General features: G+C 38.6%; 1 pseudogene; it reads right to left on the bottom strand.

The window, feature by feature from the left end:
- Positions 1-514: 514 nt before the first annotated feature.
- LOC122730120 lies at positions 515-822 on the bottom strand (annotated as a pseudogene).
- Between the last annotated feature and the right edge of the window lie 7,725 nt (positions 823-8,547).

The following is an 8,547-nucleotide window of genomic DNA, read 5'->3' as shown; positions in this document are numbered from 1 at the left end:
CCTCCTCCCCACAGTGAAAAAAGAACATGAACTTGGCATGAGATCCTGATAAGATATATAATGCTGAGAGGAAGTCAGAAAACAAACAGATATTAAAAGGGACAGATCTGCCAGCGTTTTCATAGTGCTGCATTTTCATAGCCAAATACTGTGGACCCACCACATTTGGTTCTTACCACGTTGGTGATACTTCCATGTGAGCAAGTACCATGTCAATATCACTTGAGGGGTGTGTCAACATCACTTGAGAAGATAAAATTTGAAAGAATTTGAAAACCATGCCAGAGGTACCCAATGTAAAGATCATGCTGAGACTGATTTTTTTTCTGTTTTGTAATTTTATTAGAAAAAAATACATTAAAAAGTCTCCTCTCCCAGTCGGCGAGTTCTAATGAGGGAAGGTCACTGAGTCATTTCAGAAAAGGATGGTATTTTCCTGCTGAATTGCAACCTCCTAGCCCTCTTCAACCAAGCTTCTGAGAAGCCACCAGGTCTGTGTGGATGAAGCCAGGGGCTATCCATCCTGCTCCTGGAGGAAAGGGCTTGGAATGTCCTCCATACCATCTTGCAGGCAAATGAGCACTACTGAGGTCCCTTGCAGACCACCAGGCCCAGCTGACAAGTGTCTTCAGTGAGCTTGTACTGGTCATCAGGATCTCTCATATATTCAGTGGTGCCATCAAGTACCAGATTCAGCAGAGGGTCAAATCCTTTTAAGATTCCACTGGCCTCTCGGCCTCCCTGGAACTTCACGCAGATGGTCTTGTCGATGTACTTGGACAGGTCTAAGATGCTCTCCTTTTTCTTCTCCTTGTCCGCCATGTTGCAGCTGTTGTGGTCCCCTTTGCCGAGACTGATTTTTGAAAACATCTTAGAGGGGAAGATTTCAAAAGAATAGAGAAGAACATGGATGACATTTTCTACTAAATAAAAGGGGAGAGAGAAGACATCAGTAATTACTGACCCATACTGTGAACTTTCTTATCTCTATAAAATCTTTAGGAGAATAGTCTATACATATACTGATGATTAACTTGATGAAAAAACAATTTTCTGCATCAGATTATAATTTGCTGATACACAACTGACTGAAAGGTGAATAGAATAAAAGCTCCCACATTGCTCATTGTTTATTTAATTTTTAACACTTTATTATTTTTGTTTTTGGATTAATAATTTTTTCAAAGTTTATCTGTCCTTTCTATTACCCTGCCTGCCTTGAGCAAAAACGAAAACAACCCCCCCCTTAAACCATAAGAAACATAGCTAAACGTAATTTGGCAAAACAAATTTCCACCTTAGTAGTCAGCTGGTCAATTAATTAGTCAGTCCAACATTTATTAAGTACCTACTCTGTGACAGTTACTGTGTTAAGTTCTGGGAAAACAAAACAGGAAAAACATAGTCCCTACGTCTGAGGAGCTCACAGCCTAATGGGTTAGACAACATGCAAATAACTATGTGTAAATAAACTATATACAGGACAAATAGGAAATGATCAAGGAAGCCACTAGAATTAAGAAGGATTGGGAAAGACTTCCTGTAAAAGGTGTCTTTCTGCATTTTAAGTTCATTAACTCCCTGTCACGAAGTGAATGGCGTGTTTCATCTTCACTCTTTTGGACTCATAGTCATATCTTCCAAAGTCGCTTTTTTCTATGATGTTGTTACACCGTATAAATTGTTCTCCTAGTTTTTTTGCTTGGGTGACTCCTTATTAGTTCATGTCTTTCCAGTTTTCTTTGAAAACTATCCATTTCATCATTTTTAATGGTACGATAATATTCCATTATATGAATATACCACAATTCGGCCAGTCCTCAATAGGAGGACAACTTCTTGGATCCCAATTTCGGCTACTGTGAAAATAGCTGCTATAAATATAATATAAATCAATAGAACATATCTAATAATATATTAATAAATACAGTTATAATATAATATATAATGAAACAATTATATAACATAGCAATATAATTATAATAATGTAATCATAAATTTAATATAAATATAAAATAATAAATATTTTTATCCCTACATATTATTCCCCTTTCCTTTGATTTCTTCAAGCTATAGGCCCAGTTATGGTATAGCTGGGACAAAGGGTAGGCCTGGTTTGATAAATTTGAGGCCATAGTTCCTAATTCATTTGCAGAATGGTTGAACCAATTCACAACTCTACATACTTGTATATCTATTTTCTCACAGCTCCTCCAATACTTACTTTCCTCTTTTGTCATCTTTGCCAGTCTGACAGGTGTCAGGTGGAAGTTGCTTTAATTTGAATTTCTCTATTTATTAGTGATTTAGAGTATTTTTTATATGATCGTGAATGGCTTGGATTTATTCCTTTGAAAACAGTTTACTTATATCTTTTGACTATTCATTTAGCTATTAAGGAATGGATTGTAGTGCTCTAAATATGAATAATTTCCTTAAATATCTTGGATATGAGACTTTTTATAAGAGAAACTTGCTGCAAAGATTTCTTTCCCCCATTACTCTCAGTTTTTATATTGTATGATCATCTCTAACATTTGTTCAGTCATTGAATGCTTCCCCTATCCCTAGAACCCCAAAGTCACTTCTTTCTTGTTCTGCTAATTTGGTTATGATGTGACTTGTTATATTTAGGTCATGTATCCATTTAGGACTTATTTTAGTGTATCATGTGAGGTGTTAGTCTATACCTAATTTCCACCAGACTGCTGTACAGTTTTCCCATAAGTCTTTGTCAAATAATGAGTCCTTACCTCAGTAGATGGGTTTGTTGAACACTGTGTGGCTATATTAATTTGCTTGTTTTTGTATACCTAATGAGTTCCACTGATCAATGTTTCTATTTTAACCAAATCATTTTAATGACTATTGCTTCATAATACAATTTGAGACCTGATACAGACACCCCATTCCTTCCCACTTTTTCATGATACCCTTAAGATTCTTGATCTAGTGACATTGATCTCCTGGCTGTTCTATGAGCGAGCTATTCCATCTTTTGGTTCTGGACCTTTTCTTTGGCTGTCCTCAATGCTTTGAATGTTCTTCTTCCTCAACTCCTGCCTGCTGTCTTACCTGGCTTCTTTTAAGTTCCAACTAAAATACCATCTTCTACAGCAAGTCTTTCTTAAGTCTTCTTAATTCCAGTGCTTTCCTTTTGTTATTTATTCCCTATTTAACCTAAATACAGCTTACTTTGTATACATTTGCACAGTCTCCCTCGTTAGACTGCAAGTGCTTGGAGGAGAAGGATTGTATTTTTTTTGGAGGGGCAATGAGGGTTAAGTGACTTGCCCAAGGTCACACAGCCAGTAAGTGTCAAGTGTCTGAGGCTGGATTTGAACTCAGGTGCTTCTGAATCCAGGGCTGGTGCTTTATCCACTGTACCACCTAGCTGCCCCCAGGACTGTCTTTTCCTTCTTTTTATATCCCCAGAGCTTAGCAGAGCGATCGGCACATAGTAGGCATTTAATGAATGTTTATTGACTGAATGACCTTTTAATCCATTAAGATTTCATAATTGTTTTTTCTAGGTTTATATAATATTCTTTTGGGAATCTGATTTGCACACCTCTAAATAAATGAATTGATTTAGGCAATATTTGTTTGTTTATTTTAAATAAGTATTTGACTCAATAGAACAAAGTAAAACTATGAAAGCCATTCTCTCTCAAGGAAGTTGGCCAACTGCACATACATTAAAATTACCCAAGATCATGTGAGATGTAATGATAGACATAGGTTTGTTGAAATGACATTCAACAAGGCATAAAATAAAGTAACAGGCCAATTATTATTTTCCTTTTCAAATAAGGCCAGATTCATGGATGATGTTCTGTGCAGAATCCAAATACAAGAATTTCTAATTGACAATATGGTTTCCAAAATGCTCCCGTTTGCAGATGAATCTGCAAGACTTGCATCAAGCCCTAGCTCCTTTACAAAGTGTCCTAAGTACAATCTTCACAAATGTGAAAGAAACTAGGCTGACCATCCACACTGGAGAATGTTTAAAAATGCATATTGCTTAGCTAAGAAATGCAGCTGGAAGGAGATTCTGTTGAGTTAATGCATTAAGCACTTAATAAATACTCTGTTTCTGTGATTCTCTGTCTCTGTCTATATCTGTGTCTGTGTCTTTCTGTCTTCCTCTCCTCTCTCTTTCCTTCCCTTTCCCTCCCAACTTCTCTTTGTCTGTCCCTGTCTCTTTATGTCTCTGCTTCTCTCCATCTTTGTCTCTCCACATACCTCTCCTGGACAAGGACTTTAATTTCATCTAATTCAATTCAATTCATTTGAGCAAATACTTACATACCTGCTATGTCCAAGACACCATGACCACAAAGGTAAAACCAAATCAACCCCTGCCCTCAAGGAGTTTACTTCTATTAGAACAGAATAATAATTAGCAAGGCATTCAACAGAATATCAGAGGAAATAATTGGAACACTTCAGAATGATGACAATGCTCAGAAATTTTAACGATCAGAAATTGCAGGTGTCTCTGACAACAATATTGTCTGAGTCATGGTATATAGCTGCCAAAGGTAGAAAATCATGGTTTTGGAAGAATCGAAATGACAAATAATATAACGTCAATGGAAAGATACATAGAAGGGGGCTATAAATAGACAATAATGACTGACTTGGAAGAAATGGCTTGAAGATACATTATTGAATGGCAGAATCACAAGACACAAGAGAGACTCCCTCAGGTTTCCAATAGATTCAAGGCCATGGGGGGGGCTCATTGGCATAATAAGCTCAAGAATTGGGGCAATTGAGTCTCTGAATCTGAGATAAAAATAGACATTTTCTGAAGAGTAGGACAATGGAGCAGAGGTGAAAATCTTGCCACTCTCGATTAAGTGCTACAGATACAAGTGAGTGTGTCGTTGAATGGTACCTGCCAAGGGTCTATCCAGATGGAGATGCTTATTAGTAAAGAAGGTAGTGGACAGCATATACATTCAAGAAAGGAGGAAGTAAAAATGCTTTCTGATGGTTTTTGCTTATTTTACGTGATTAAATTATGCTCCCTAATTAACAAAAAATTACATTGTTAAGTATGGGTATTTTGACTGTGTAGTTATCTACAGTAAATTTTTAACCACCAAACATGTTTATTTATTTTTTTTTGTAGGGCAGTGAGGGTTAGGTGACTTGCCCAGGGTCACACAACCAGTATATGGCAAGTGTCTGATACCGGATTTGAACTCAGGTCCTCCTGAATCCAGGGCCTGTGCTTTATCCACTGTGCCACCTAGCTGCCCCCAAACATGTTTATTTCTAAATTTTCATTAAACCATTCCACAAACCTCTGGTAATGATCTTCAGGGGCCAATTCTCCAGAAAAGTGGGCTAAATTGGAAATGCATAAAACTTTTCCCACAGTCCTTTGGGTCTCATCATTCCATTGTAAGCAGTACCAAACAGAACCACCAACTCTACATTCTGTCCTATTTGGGTTTGCCAGTGGGACATAGTGGGACATACTAGAAAGTGCACCAGAAGTGGATTCAAAGACCTTGGGATAGATTTCTGGCTCTCCTCACCTATTGCATGTTTGATCTTGGGTAAATTTGTGAAGAAAACCATACGGGAGTTGTCTAGGTGTTTTCCTGTTGCCCCAGGTTTCCACAGCTAACTAGCATAATAATTAACATTTGCAAAGTGCTTTACAGCTATTACTTCATTTGACCCTCACAACAGCCCCAAGAGGTAGGTGCTATTATTATTCCCATTATCTAGATGAGGAGACTGAGGGTCAGAGAGTTTTTCAAGTGACTTGTCCAGGGTCATAGCTAGTAATTATTTAAGGCAGGACTGGGAAGAGGAGATGGGAACAAGTATTTATACAGTGCTTACTACATTGTTCCAGTCACTGTGCTAAGAGCTTTACAAATACTGAATTGGATTATCTCAACAGCCCTCTATGAGTAAGGTCCATTGCTACTGGATCATACAGTCGAGAAAATGGAGGCAAACAGGTTCAGTGACTTCCCAAGCACTTACAGACAGTAAGCATCTGAGGCCAGATTTAAATTCAGGTCTTCTCAACTCCAGACCCAGCACTCTATCCACTGAGCCACCTTACCTGCCTAAAGCACGGTGCTCTGTCCACCTAGAATAGTTGATAGAGCACTCACTGGACCCAGAGTCAGAAAGATCTGAGTTCAAATTGTGCCTCAGACATTTACTAACTCTAAGCTTTAATTTCTTCATCCATCAAATGAGGGTGTGGAACTCAATGAACTCAGTTCTAAATCCTCTGCTCTGAGTTCATGCTGCACTTTGCACACCTCCGTCACAGACTCACCATTTCATTAACAAATCATTCCACTTTAATAATGCATTTTGTTTCATATTAATTATACATTTGAAATCAGAATGTAATTATGTTTTAGCTTCATGAGCTATTCGTCTTTAATGAGTACTGAGTTAATTAGCAAGACCAGTCTTTTTGGAGACTGCATCTGTTCTGCACCATTCGGTTCAGTATTCATTATTTTAAGACAGCAATTCTCTTTTTCAAAAATATTTAGAGAAGGAAATGAATAATTACCCTGTGCCAGTAGATAGCTAAGTTTCCAAATGCAAGTCAATTGGAAAATATGTATGCCAGGCACAGATACACCTGGGAAGTTACTCAATGTTTAATTATGAATATGTAAAAAAATCTTCTTGTTAAATTGGTACCATTTATTGTTTCATTTCCCCAAACTATTTAAAAATCTATTTTAAGAATGTCCTCTTTTTGTCTTCCTATCCATAGTTAGATGGTTCAGTGGACTGAGCACACTCAACCTGGAATTAGGAAGACATGCATTCACATGGTGCCTCAGACACTAGCTATTGACCAATAAAAGTCACTTAACACATCTTAACCTTTCTTGTCTTATCTCTAAAATGGGAGTAATAAAACCACTTCCCAGGATTGCCATAAAGAATCAATGAGGTAATATATGTAATTCACCTTGAAAATCTTAAAGCTGTATATAAATGTTAGCATTTCTCTTTCATCTCCTCTTCTTTCTTATCCTTTCTTTCTTTACTTCTTTCCTACCCACTTTCCTTCCCCCTCCCCCCTTTTTTGGTGAGGCAATTGGGGTTAAGTGACTTGCCTAGGGTCACACAGCTAGTGTTAAGTGTCTGAAGCCAGATTTGAACTCAGGTCCTTTGGACTCTATCCACTGTGCCACCTAGCTGCCCCCCTCCCTTCTTTCCATACATCCTTCCTTCTTCCTCCTCCTCTTTCTTCCCTGGATATCCATTCAGGTGGGCATCTAGACAGAGCCACGTGCCCTACTACTCATTGTGATGAAAGTTCTTGTTGTCAGTGGAAATCAACCACTGAATGATCCAACTGTACCAGGAAAACCTTTGACTGTGGACCTGGCACCAGATTGAATGTCTGTCATCTGATGACCGGTCTAGCTAAATCGAGAGAGGCTCATCGCTAAGAGGCTGAGTACAATGCAATAGCTTTATTTTGGCCACAACAACTCATTAAACCATCTACTAATGTGTAGAAGTGCTTTGGACATCCACCATGGAGGGAACATCCAAACTGATGAAATCACGGGTAGTTTCAAGAATTGAAAGAAATTCTGTGGCCGTACATTGTATGATTCCCCAATATAATGTGTTGACCACAATAAGCCATTTATTGGATATGTGTCGAATGAATGGTTCCAATCCCTGTGACAGTGTAACTTTATTTTCACCCCAGTCATTTTCCTTCTTGCTTCTAATTCCCCTGACCCCTGGACCTCCAGAGATGAGGCCCAAGAGAGGTAAGCCAATCAGCTGTGAACTCCCTGCAGTCATGCATTCTTAGTTTCATCCTAGCACTTTATTCCCTGTCCCTCTGAAATTAAGTCTGCTTTACCATCTCCACTGGAAAGGAAATGTCAGAGGACTACCCTGTTGTTTTACTCACCAGCTCTATAACTTTCTGGGCCAAAAACCCTTCCCAGACCATCTCTTTCCTGTATTTCTGGTCTCCCTTTAAAATGTGAATTCTTTGGGGGCAGCTTGGTGGTGCAGTGGATAGAGCACTGGCCCTGGAGTCAGGAGTACCTGAGTTCAAATCTGGCCTCAAACACTTAACACTTACTAGCTGTGTGACCTTGGGCAAGTCACTTAACCCCAATTGCCTCACTAAAAAAAAAAAGTGAATTCTTTGAAAGCAAGGACTTACTTGTCTTGTATCCCCCCCTTAGCACAGTGCTTGGTACCAAGTGAAGTCCTTCATATTTTTCATTCATTCATCCCTCTGAAGTCATTTTTTATTTAAAGGACATGGAAGAATGCTGTGATAGCAAGTAAATGCTGGAAGCCCATATACCTCCCTAAAGCCTGCATGTATCATCCAGGTCCTTGGAATATGCCTGATATTTTGCTCCTGGACTATGTAAATACTCTGTGGGTAAACAATTGATGAAGGGGAGCTTGAGCCAACCCTTCCTTGAATACAGTTCTTTTGTCTAATTACTCTATTTAGGCCAGAGCCCCTCTCCCTCAGAATGGGCGGGTTTCCCCACT

This window comes from Dromiciops gliroides, chromosome 5, assembly GCF_019393635.1.
Source record: "Dromiciops gliroides isolate mDroGli1 chromosome 5, mDroGli1.pri, whole genome shotgun sequence".
Classification (NCBI taxonomy): Eukaryota; Metazoa; Chordata; class Mammalia; order Microbiotheria; family Microbiotheriidae; genus Dromiciops; species Dromiciops gliroides.
The sequence above is the reverse complement of the archived record's forward strand: the minus strand, read 5'-3'. Positions and strand labels throughout refer to the sequence as shown.